Raw genomic sequence first — 12404 nt, forward strand, 5'->3', positions numbered from 1 at the left:
GACATATACGCATAAGCAAATCCCCTTATGGTGAGTGACAATTACTGTAACAATGGTATTAAATGCTGCTTACTTTATGCTTTGCCTGTAAACGTTGGAAGTTTGGTTTCCCTTTGCAAGAAAACAGACTACTGTCCTCATCCATGTGATTTGTTTATGTGCAGCTTATTGGTCCAGATGTGACAACACAGTTGAGTTTTGTTGGTACCAGTTGTTTGGTGTCGGCTTGGTGTGTCCCAACCCTAATGTTGGTGGGCATGAAGTTGCAAGATGACTTGTAGTCCTCCATTTTCTGCTCATAAAAAATAATTTGTTATTCGACATTATTCATACTGTCTACTATTCTCAGCAAATTTTGATTCATTCGGACAATTTCAGTTAGTTTATGTACTTCCTACTGACACAGTATATCGAGGGCAAACTATATACCCAAACTATATACCCAATTTTAGTGTAATGAGTTCATAAATATGGTGACAGACATACAACACTTAATTCTAAAATTTAGGCTCAATTCTAAATTATAAGCGTTTAATACATAGGATTTAAGGGTCCTAATATAGAAAGGGTTAGAGTGACCTCTATGGTACTGTGCTTCCATTAAGCAGACACTTGACATTTAGTTTCAGGATTACTTGTACTAAGTAAAATGTCTAATAAAACACCTGTGTTACTTTTTTTTCCCCATGTAACTGAAAAGAATAATAACGAATGGACCTGTTTTTAAAACGAATTGAGGATGTGTTTCATGACACAAAAAGTGTATAAAATGTATAAAACCTCTCAAACCATAAAATATGAATGATGAAATCAAGGATCTTTTTAAGTGGGATTCTTTAGTCTGGTTCACAAAACCAGACTGAATCAAACTACATAACAACCCACAGTTCCATTCAAAGCTATCATATGGATTCGGAAGACTTCCATTAGTTGTACTTATAATTTAAAAGGTTCTTTTATGAAGCTTTAAAGCTTCAATAGTCATTTACAGCATTGAAAAACATCTACCAGCACATTATTTCAAATGTCACCCTTTTGTTTCCACCAAAGAACCAAAGTCAGGTTTGGAAGGACACGAGTGTGAGTAAATGAGATGAAGCGGCTGAATTCTGAATTCTCCCTTAAACCTCAAAATGCAGGCAGAAAAAGATGCACCATTTAAGAAAGAGACGCACATGAGAACTAGAGAGAGAAAACAAGTGAAGGAATGCTTTTAAGTTCTTTAGATATTTATTTTTTGTCAATAGCGTGTTGGAGACTAATGAAGTATTTTAGGATAGATGGTAAGCAAACAGTCTATTAATAATCTAATGAATGCCAATTGACAAAAAAATATGAAGAGTTCAGATGCAAAAGCATCTAAAATCCATTTGAAATTTTCTTCAAAAATGAGCATTATTATCAGGTTGCTGTCTGTAGGCTCAGTAACTTCAAGTTTAAGGCAAAGAATACACTCTTTTAAAGGCCTTTAAAATGAAATAACTCAACATAAACAGAAGTCTGAATAAAATACCATGAAAATTTCAGAAGGCACTTCATATGTAGTCACCAAAACCTCTAAATATTGCATATTGATATTGAACGCTGCAAAAGGCTACTTAGAGTCAGTAAACACATTTTCTTAAAAGCATCAAGTTGGCAGTAATAAAAAAAGTCTAACTTAGCAGTTAGCTTAATTTTTTTTAAGTAACGTCAACTTATCACTTTTTACAGTGTTACAAAACAACAACAACAACAACAACAATAATAATAACAATAATAATAATAATAATAATAATTACTTAGATATATATGCATATATATGTATGTATTTTTTTCTTCATGTTATTGTTTTTTGGACTACAACAAAAGTGTCATAAAAGTTCATTCATAAAACTTCTGAAACTACCAAATTTCATTAGATTTATGAAATAAATTTTTTGAGTGTATTTTTTCAGTTTTTACCAATAATTCCATTCAAATCTATTATACAGATTTCATTAAAACTTTAAAAGTTTTTTTTTGGAGAAGCATGAAAACTTCTATTCCAGAATATATTCCAGAACACATTCCAGAATAATTTACATTTCCCCCTTTTGTTTTCACCAAAGTCAAACAGGTTTGAAAAGACATGAGTAAATGAGTTTGAGAGGCTGATATATTATTTATTTTTTGTCATTTTACTCTCCACTTAACCTCGAAAAACACAAGAGAAGCACTGAGAGACACACAAGAACGAGACAGAGAAACAAGTGGCTGAGAATGCTTTTTAAAGTTTTGTACACATTCTCAGTCTAGCCCTGTTCGCTCTCGGCCCACACTTTACACTCTTTCATGTTACACGATCGCTTGAATCTGAGCTCAGGAGGAGGCAATAGGTCTCTGGGTGAGAAAGCCCCAAACAAGCTATACACCAGATGTATGATGTTATATGGTCAAGCTGACAAATACAAAAGGAGCAAAAACAAAAGGCGCGAATTAAGGGAGAGGATTTCAAAAGTGTGTTTTGAAAACAGCCCAGCTGAGAGCTCAGATGCTTCTCCTCCTTCAGTATTTTGCCTCTCGGTCCCTTATATTCTCTCTCTACCCCACCGAGACTAAACGTTCAAAAGGGGGAGGGAAAAAAGCACAGAATAGAGACCATTTTTGCTAATTAGTCGAGGACTTAGCAGGCGCAGGATATGCCGCTGTAGTTTTTCATGTGCTGTCCACGGGCCGTCGCCTGGCCTGTGTGCTTAAGAGCCAAAGAAAAGGGAAAAAGCCCCCTTTTTTACACACAAACGGCTCAGTGAACAGGGCTCTGGTTGGGGGTACCGGCACTGAGCAGAAAATGGAGACTAACTATTAGGGGAGAAAAAGGCTAAATAAGAAGCGTAAATGGCTCCTGCTCCCTCCCCAGCTCAAACCCAAGACAAACTCTCACCGGCAATGACGAGGAATGGGTTTAAGTCCAAAATAAACTGGGCCTTTTTTCAGCAGTCACAGTCAAATGATCACAGACATACCTCTGCTTAGGGCTTTATGGTGTGGGAATAGAGTATGAACAGAGGCATACGGCATCACCATCCCTAAGATTTGAGGGATTTGTAAGAAGAAAAGGAGAAGGAAATAAAGAGTGTTAACACAGTCATATATAATAAGTTTTATGAGTTTCTTTCTTTGCTTCTTAGGTTTTATACATTTTAGTTTAGATTTATTTCACCACTTGTACTCTGTGTAAATGCAACTATATTAGAGATAATCTTTTTTTAACATAATATAAATTCTCAAACACAATATCAAGCAAGTTTTAGCCTGTTTTTTATATTATTAAAGGCCATTAAAAAGTCTTTGATGCAAACAATAATACATTATTTTAGATTTTTTAACACAATTAAACTGAAAATGAATGAGACTCAATAGCTTAATGTGTAAATGTAAAGCAAACTTTGTGTGTAACAAGATCTTACTAACTTTAATAGTAAGACAAAATATTAAGATAAATGAAGATTAGTTACATACATTAAATAATTAAATCATATAAAATTATAATAATTAAAAATAAATAGTTAAAATTAAATATATGACTTGAATTTGTGTAAATAATTTGTACATTAAGTTTTAGTAACTTTTGTGTAAACCGTCACTTCAATATAATAAATAAAATGTGCATAATAATAATAATAATAATAATAATAATAATAATAATAATAATAATAACAATAATAATAATAATAAAGCATAATAAAATTATTAATACTACTAATAAAATAATAATAATAAAATATTAACAATAAAATAATAATAATAATAATAAAATACTAATGACAATAATAATAATAATAATAATAATAATAATATATTAATAATACTAATAAAGTTCAATAAATTAAATAATAGTAATAATAAAACAATAATAATGATGATAACAATATTAACAATAATAATATAATACCAATAATAATAATATTAATAATAGTAATAATGTAATAATAATAATGATGATGATAATAATAATAATAATAATAATAATATAACAACAATAACAATAATATTAATAATAATAATAATAATAATAATAATAATAATAATAAATAATAATAATAAGTATAATAATAATAATAATAATAATAATAATAATAACAATAATAACAAGTATAATATTAATAATAATAATAATAATAATAATAATAATAATAATACCAACAACAACAACAACAACAACAACAACAACAACAACAGTTTTTGAAAAAAAATTTTTTTTTTGCACATTTCTGTTTTTGTCCTAGTTTGAACAATTTTACAAATTTTTATATTTCTAATTTTTAATGATTATATTAATTTACAGCACGAGTAATATGCTTTAACATATGCAGTATATATAAAATTCAATATAATAAATGTACCTTTTATTTTTAATAAGGCAAGCAACTATATGCCCAATCAAGTGCAAAATACTGAAAATAAACACTAAATGTCAAAAAATAAGGTTTATTGGGTCTTCCTTGTTAAAAAAATAATAATAATATTTTCTATGTTCCTTTCATCACATTTACACTATTTCAGTAATTGTGAATGATGTTTAATAAAAGGCTGCATTTTAAGTAAATGGCAACAGAAAACCCCAGGATTTAGAGCTGAAATGAACCTACAGACAAAGAGCAAATGTTTTCTGGCAATAAATTATTCCTCCTGCACTTCCCCTCGACCAATCTGTTTATCAGTGAAACACTCTGTCATTAGCAAACATCAGAGATCACACTTTCTGGTTTGATTTCAGCGGTCAAAAGTTCAAACGAGCCTTTGGAAAAATAAAAGAAGCCTTTTATTGCGTGCTTCTAAATCTGTCAACTTTCAACATAATGCTGTTTGTAATAGAGTTTGCCATTTAGCCTCTGATGAAAGACCTCTTTTATTTGTTTAACATTTTGAAAACATTACATCTGAACTTTAAAAAAAAGGAAAGTCTAAAAGGATGAATTTCAGGCCACGAGTTTTGATATCTTGCTCAAACATTATCCATCTGCGACCGGTAAAAATGTGCAGTCATTTCGCAATCCTTTATTTTCAGAATGTTTCTGTTCAATTCAGACTGCAATTAAGTCTGCGTTCATTTACTGCTAATACAAACACATATTTATAACAATCTGACCTGATGAATGAGAACATTACAGAAAATATAAAAACATCTAATATTATCCATCTGTTTATACGGGTTCCAGCATAAATGAGTAAACTTCTTATAGATCTGCTTAATTATTCCTTCCTAAAAGTAAGATGCTGCACAATAAGGTATTTGTGTAAATACATAAAAATAGTAAGTATCATTCACTAATTTTCCTTCGGTTAGTCTGTATTTCAGAAGTCGCCACAGTGTAATGAATCACCAATTATTCCATTTGTTTTACGCAGCAAATGCCCTTTCAGCCACAACCCACTAGAAAACACCCATACACTCTTGCATTCACACAACAACACACACACACACGCACACACACACACACACACACACACACAAGGGCCATTTTAATTTATTCAATTCATCTTTACCGCATGTCTTTGGACTAGGGGGAACACACAAACTTCCAGCTGCAACCCAACACTGGGAAACACTCATACACTCTTGCATCTACTCACATACAATATGGCCAATTTAGTTTATTCAGTTCCCCTATACCAAATGTCTCCGGACTGGTGGGAAACTGAAGCACCAGGAGGAAACCCACATAATCACAGGGAGAACATGCAAACTCAACACAGAAATGCCAACTGAAATGCCCAGCCAGGACTTGAACCAGCAACCTTTTTGCTAAAAGGAGACAGCACTAACGGCTGAGCCACCATGCCACCCAAAAGTAAATAAGCTGAATTTGGAACTAACACAAAACCACTTAAGATCACAGTGCGAAAAAAAAGGAGACAATTTATACGTTAGGGATAATATTCAAGTCTAAAAATACATATTTTTTTAGATGAAAGCATTGTATTAGTATGTAAATTTTAAGAATACTACAAAACAGTCACAGAATTTGCTTTTAGAATATATAAAACCTGATATAAACATCCAAAACTCGCAGTTTGTCACTTTCACCTACATAAAATTTATATTAATATATTTTACATCACCTCATATTTCAGTTTCTTATCAAATTCATTCATTCATTCATTCATTCATTCATTCATTCATTCATTCATTCATTCATTCATTCATTCATTCATTTTCTTTTTCTTTTTAACTTAATTGTTAATTTTTACAATATTATGGTTGGAATGGGGGTATAGGCATTAATTAAATGCAATTTAATGGATCACTTAATAAACAATAGCAATAATACTCTGTATAATTATTGTTATGTGATGCTCCGTTTAAGGTTGGGGTAAATGTTAATAAAATACATTTAATGAGTAACATATTAAATAATATAAATCTTTTTTATCAATTTCTGGCCACATCTGTATTACTTTTGCACTGACAGAAAAAATATTTTTGCAAAATTGTTACAATTGTGTTGAATTGAAACAAAACAAAAATTTTTTTAGCAATGTTCAACTTAATTTGTTTGTTAAATTCAGCCCAAATAAATTGTTTACAACCACTTAACTTAAAAGAATTTAGAAAATACAAGGAACCATTTTTTTTTCAATGTAGCAACAACCCTCTCATTGGCAGAGCTGTTGAAAACCAAACACCATTGGCTGTTTTTTTAGAAACAGAGGAGCTACTTTACTCTCAAAAAAAAAAAAAAAAAAAAAAAAAGAAGACTTTAGCTGCTTGTTCAATCCACTTAAATTTGTAAAAAAAAAAAATGATTAGGTTAACTTAATCAATTTGAGTTGGGACAACATAAAGTAATTGTGTAAAACCCAGCATGTATGAGCCGTATTCATGTTTTAGTTGAAATTGTGTCACACATCGAATGAAAATGCACATTTCACAGGAACTTTAAATGAAATCTAAATAAAGAGGAAATATGAGAATCATTAACAATATCGAATTTTGTTGAAAAGTCTGTAACTGTTGTTTGCAACACTTTATTTCAATTGAATTGTTATGACATATTTTAGATGATCACTTTTTTAGTTTTTACGTTAATGAAAATAATGGTTTATTAAAACTATTTTGCTAACTGTCAACCCAAACTTTTGAACATTAAGTGAAAAAAAAGTTAAATAAACAAGTTGTATGCCTTTATTTTGATGAAAAGAAAAGTTTATACATTAATTGCATACATAAAACTTGTATTTTGCAAAACATGTTCTAGCCTAAAATTGACAGAAAGTCATAGCTAAATATCTATGATCTATGATATATTTAAAAAAAATATATTCCAAATTTTAAGTTGATATCTCAAAAAATTAGCTATCAATACGATTTTGTTTGGCTGCAGTTCCAAACATGACCACATTCAGTTTACATTTATGAACACAGAAGGACACTTTTTACAATATTTGTAACGTAAACATATTTTTTAATTAGTATGCACAGATTGGCGATATTTGATTGTAATTTAACCTCTAAAAAAACATATTTGATGTAGCAAATGCTTTATGAATGCTTTACGATATGTATTCTTTTAGCAAATTAATAAATTACTATTGCTCAGTTATATCTATCAGAAATCCCTTACCATATGTAAAATTCTAAATTTTAAGCTTTCAAATAATATACAGTTATATAATTATATATATTATATAACTAACTGTTAGGACTGTTTTAGGTTTAGACTACAATATTATGGTTTAAAATGTAACTTTAAAAGGTCCCACAGGTTGTAAAGTCTAGGGTGACACTAAATGTGTTTCAGTCTATTACTCTTACAACATGACAAAACGCAACATAATGAAAAAAATAACTGTGGTAAAATATGCATTTAGAAGTTCAATCCAAAAATATATATAGCTGGTATTGCTTAATCAGTGGTGGTGTGATGATGACAGTTAAGGGGTTAAAAACACCAAAATATATTGTCTATATTCACTGAAAAATAGATGAAAACATTCATTTTCAATAGGGGGTGTACTCGTTAATGCTGAGGACTGTATTTGTAATCCATTTTTAAAAACCCTGTTACAGAAAAAAAAAATTCCAAGAAAAAAAGAAGGAAAAAACTCCTCAAACTCCCACTCAAACTGAATTCATAAAAAGGGGGAAAGCAAAGTTCAGGGCATTAAATTGATTTATATTTTGGAAAGCGTCAGGTCAATTACAAGGCTGTCCTTAAAATATGTGTTAATAATCACAGTGTGTAATATATGCAGAGAGATGGCAGACGGCATTCCAGTCTAAAACCTCTTAATACTCCTACAGTATTTCATGTCATCTATCAGAGAGACTTTGAGAGGATGTTGAATAGCAGATCCTTAGAGGCCACAGTCTACATACAGACAGCAGAGCATGAAGCCTTAACAAGCAATCAGTCAAATGTGACACCACCGGCGAGAGCTTTTCCTGGCAGGAGAGAAAGAGAAAGAGAGAGAGAGACGGGGGTGAACGGACGTTCCCTTTCGTTTGGGAAAGTCAGGACAGGAAGTGATGGGGAGAGGAAAAAGAGGGATCGTGAAAGCCAAGGTTCAGCGATCATCAGTAAACAAGGGTCACAATCTCTGCAGCTGCTAATCACAACAACATGCTTATCTTTATCTTTATCTTTTGGAAGTGGTGTTATTATATGTGGTCCTGGTGTAGGAGACTACTAAACTAAAAAACTACAATTAATTAAATACAACTAAATTAAACTCTAAGAAATGTATAATATAGAAAAAAATGTATGATATAATATAAAATAATATAATAAAAACTGTTGCTTTGGTCAAAATGAAACAAAAAATAAGATAAAATAAAATAATAGGGGCATTTTAATAATGTGCACTTAATGTGTTTTTGTTTTTCCACATCATTTGAAGTTGCTTCGAATTAGTCTAAAAACAATAAAGAAAACAAAACATTTTACAATACAAAACAACAAGATTTAAGTTGTTAACATTCTTTTGTTTACACCATAAGCAGGCAACTTACAATACTCCTACATTAGTAATAAAATTAAATTAAATTAAATACATTCATAAATAAATACACTAAATAAAAAATAATTAAATTAAATTGAATTAAATTAAATTAAAACAAACAAAATTAAATAAAAAATACATTTCAATAAAATGTGTAGGCTGTGGTGTCCTAATAAATTAAAATAAAAAGAACAACTGTACAAAATAATAATTGTATTAATAAATGATGATCATTTGTAAGCTACCATATTGCACTACACTGTAGGTCAATTTGAATAAAGGAGCCTCCAAAACAAAACCTCAGAAATAGTATAACATAATTTGTGTGTCCTAGTATTTATAAAATATAATAAAATAAAATAAAATGTGTAGGCTGTGGTGTCCTAATAACTTTAAATAAAAGGAATAACTTTACTAAATAATAATTGTGATCATAATAATACGTTGATCATAAGTTAGCATATTTCAGTACTCTGAATTGGCTTTCAGCAACTATGCCCCTCGTTGCTGGAATCAGCTTTCAGAAATGATTAGATGTGCTCCAACATTAGACACCTTCGTTTCAAGACTGAAAACACATCTGTTTAGCTTTGCCTTTACTGAATGAGCACTGTGCTACGTCCGACAGATTGCACTATTATGTTTTTGTCTTGTTTTTCATTGTTTTTTAACCTGTTTAAACACATTTAATCTGTTTTATCCATTTTTGTTCATTTTTATTATTAGTTTTTATTTTTCTTATACTTGTCTCTTTTAATTCTGTTTATGTAAAGCAATTTGAATTGCCACTGTGTATGAAATGTGCTATATAAATAAACTTGCCTTGCCTTACACTGTAGGTCAATTTGAATGAAAGAGCCTCCACAACAAAACCACACAAATATTACAACATAATTTCTGCACCCTTGTATTTATCTAAAATACAATAATAAATAAATAAATAAATAAATAAATAAATAAATAAATAAATAAAAATATAAAAAAATGTTGCTTTGGTCAAAATAAAATAAAATTACATAAAATTACAAAAAAATAAAATAAAATAAAATAAAATAGTGCGCTCTAGTGTTTTTGCTTTCCACATAATTTTAAGTTGCTTTGAATAAGTTTAATATTATTAATATCAATATTAATATTATTTTACACACCATAAGCAGGCAACTTACAATACCCATATATTATCAAATAAAATAAAATAAAAAAATAAAATTTGTAGGCTGTTGTGTCCTAAATACCATATTTCACTGCACTGTAGGTCAATTTGAATAAAGGAGCCTGCACAATAAAACCTCATAAATATTTTTATTAATAAATAAAATAAAATAAAATAAAATAAGATAAGATAAGATAAGATAAGATAAAATAAAATAAAATAAAAGCCTGTGTACACTCTTGATCTACATTTCGACTGTGATTAGAAATGCTGCATGGAACACCCGTAGATAAATACACACTAAATATCCGCAGACTTCACAAGAGTTTAGATTTCTTTTTTTGTAGTCACTGTATATCAGAGAAGTATGACACCCTTTCTATTAAACCAAGGGCACCAGAGAGATTCCTCACGCTCACTACGGCCCCATAAATGTCCAGGATCAAAATGAAAGCAATGCCATATGTCAGTTATATGGCGCTATAACAGGTTTTAAGAAGTGAAGTAATAGAGCCATTCACCTGATCTTGACAAATGGCAAAGGCGAAAAATCCCACATTTTTATTTAGTAATGAAGCCTCCATTATTTTGTTGCGTACCCACCTAATTTATATACCTGACCACACAATTCAAAAAAAAAAGGGAAAAGAAAGGTGTGATGGAGAGAGAGACAGACGGAGAAAGACAGCGTGAGACGCAGACGGAGACACAAAATCTTGCCACGTTTCCTTGTTTTTTCGTGTTTCCCTTGAGATGAGACAAGACAGGAGGAAGCCAGAGAAGAAGTGCCAGGAAATATAGTGGTGCTAAGTCAGCCTCTGATTAAAATTCACACCACTAATGGGCTGCAGGACAAAGGATGCACGCGACTCCATTGATTCTTCTACGATTTCTGTTTGCGCTCAAAACATGGCCGACGGTCTCGTTTCACACTTGTAGATCATTTGCTTTGTTCCTAAACAGGCATAAAAAGGTTACAATGTTGCAGTTTCAACTAGTTTCACTTTCACAAAGCAATATTTCTAAATGGGCCAACATTTGTCAGGTGCTGGTAAAAGCTCATTTCATTGGTCAGAGTCAAAGCAGTTGTTTCATTAGCTGATCATTTTTTAGTAAGAATCAACACAGAGAAAAAATATTTGTTGTAACTTAACATGACATGCGTTCTAAACATTTGTATTATGCTATTTCAGCTTAACTTGTGTATTTCTGACTCAGTTAAGTCAAAAAGAACCCACAAGCAAAATTAATTCTGAACTAAAGACATCAAACCCCTTTTGTTTTAATTTCCACTCATTCAATCATTCATTCATTTATTCATTCATTAATTAATTTTCTTTTTGGCTTAATCCCTTTATTAATCTTTGGTTACCACAGCGAAATAAACCGCCAACTTATCCAGCATATTTTTTACGCAGCGGATGCCCTTCCAGCTGCAACCCATCACTGAGAAACACCCATACACACATACTGTACACTACGGACAATTTAGCTTATACCCAATTCACCTATACCTTGTAAGAAACCCTGAGCACCCAAAGGAAACCCATGCAAACACAGGGAGAACAGGCAAGCTCCACACAGAAATGCCAACTGACCCAGGTGAGGCTCGAACTAGCGACCTTCTTACTATAAGGCGTTTGTGCTACCCTATGCACCACTGTGCTGCCCTCGTTTCAATTTTCTTAAATTAAATTATTTATGATGAACTCTGTTTACTCATTTAACCAATCATCTTGAATCATGTTTTTGGCGATTTAAAAAATTTGGGTAAACAGAATGCAACAATTGCAACTACTTTAAAGAGCCCCTATTATGGGTTTTTGAAACACAGCACAAAGTGAATGAAAACATCCAGCTGAGGTTTAAATCTGAAAGTGCACCGTGTTAAAAACTATTGTTTCTTTATCAAAGTAGTCGACTCAGAGTTGAATAAATGAATCATGTTGGGTTACGATCTTTTGCCTGAACGTGTTGATGTTCATATGGTACATCACCAAACATGCAGTCCCGGATCCGGTAAAACGTAAACGTGCCTTTCCCTATAGACACTAACAGAGCACGGGACTGATCATGACACAAAAATGATGATCACTGACAGATGGAGATTCGGTTGCAGGTAATAAACGATTAAAGTTCTTTTTCACAACAACACCACAGTTTAGCCAACATAGAGTTAAAAACTTTTACACATAACTTAGGAACGGTATATCAGACATTTTATAAAACCTTGACTTTTTGGAAACTATGGAAAACCTTGAAATTGTTTATCATCTCATGCCTATTT

Source organism: Danio rerio, chromosome 18 (assembly GCF_052040795.2).
Source record: "Danio rerio strain M-AB ecotype USA chromosome 18, GRCz13ab, whole genome shotgun sequence".
Taxonomy (NCBI): Eukaryota; Metazoa; Chordata; class Actinopteri; order Cypriniformes; family Danionidae; genus Danio; species Danio rerio.